General features: G+C 43.5%; 1 pseudogene; it reads right to left on the reverse strand.

The window, feature by feature from the left end:
- Positions 1–156: 156 nt before the first annotated feature.
- On the reverse strand, positions 157–828 carry LOC102866224 (annotated as a pseudogene).
- Between the last annotated feature and the right edge of the window lie 361 nt (positions 829–1189).

Consider the following 1189-nt stretch of genomic DNA (forward strand, 5'->3'; position numbering starts at 1 on the left):
CCTTTTTAGGGAATCTTCCAGTCTCCAAAGGCTAAAAGCAGAAACTAGAATCAGTATAACATATACACAGAAGTCCATATTGTAAAGGCTATAAAGATCTGCAGCACAGTGCAAAGATGCCTTCTGCTCCTTCACACTGCATACAAATGAAGTGAATTATGTGGCATATCTCTTGGTCCACTACCTGGCTATCCTGTCGTGTTCTGCTCTGTTGGCCAAATACTGAATGGCTTTGCTTCCAACCAGAGGATCCGACGGGTTGCAGTCTGTCAAAAGGGAACAAGTAGCAAAACCTTTGATATAGTCAAAGCAGGACTCCAGTTATCTTTAAGGATGTCCAGACAGATGACTCCCTGACTGTCGATGTTGCAATGATAGATTCTGGTCCTGAAAATAACCTTTGGTGGCTTAAATGGATAATCTGTTGAAAATGTGATATCCAAAAAAAAACACACCACATTCATATACAGAACCTGGTGGACCAAGTATAGTTGATCTCCATTCATAAATGTTATCTCCTTCAGGCCCAGCACTGCACTTAAGAGGAGGATCAAGGGTTATTTCAGCTAGCTCCTTCTGAATTCTTCTAGCACTAGTGGATAACTTAGCAGGTTTTGCTAGAGAGTTTGGTGTTTTTCTTCTGCTGGGTGGCAGAGGTTTTCGTTCTTCTTGTTCTTCAGGCTCTGGAGCGGCTGGGTCTCGCTGGTCTGCATCTGAACTACCACTGCTGGTGCTGGGGCACTCATCATCGGACCTTTGCGGATCACTGGATATCTTGGTGAAGTTATTCATTGGAAAACTCGGCCGCCCGTCCAGGCCCGCTCGCATGCCGCACGGTTTGGGTGAAGGAGAGAGACCGATTTGTGAAATCTTGTGTGCATTTTTTCTTTACGGTTTTCCAATGCCAGGTCATTGACCATTTATTTATAACACTGGGCTTTGTCTTTTTAAGTTACACTTCGAAATCTTCTGTTCATTCAAATCTTCATTCTTAGTATTGCCTTAGAGTCTCTATATAGGTAGGGTGCTCTGTGGGACTAGTGCTAAGAAGCTGAACTGCAATCCTGAAGATACATGGTTCAAATCCACCAGCTGCTCCTCAAGAAAAAGGTTGGGCATTCTCTTCCATTTTGTTTAACTGCGTCTGAAAAGGGTCAGCTATGAGTTGGTTCTGATTCAACAGAATACA

The sequence above is a fragment of the Elephantulus edwardii genome, unplaced genomic scaffold, assembly GCF_000299155.1.
Source record: "Elephantulus edwardii isolate Elephantulus edwardi_28Jun2011 unplaced genomic scaffold, EleEdw1.0 scaffold01292, whole genome shotgun sequence".
NCBI lineage: Eukaryota > Metazoa > Chordata > Mammalia > Macroscelidea > Macroscelididae > Elephantulus > Elephantulus edwardii.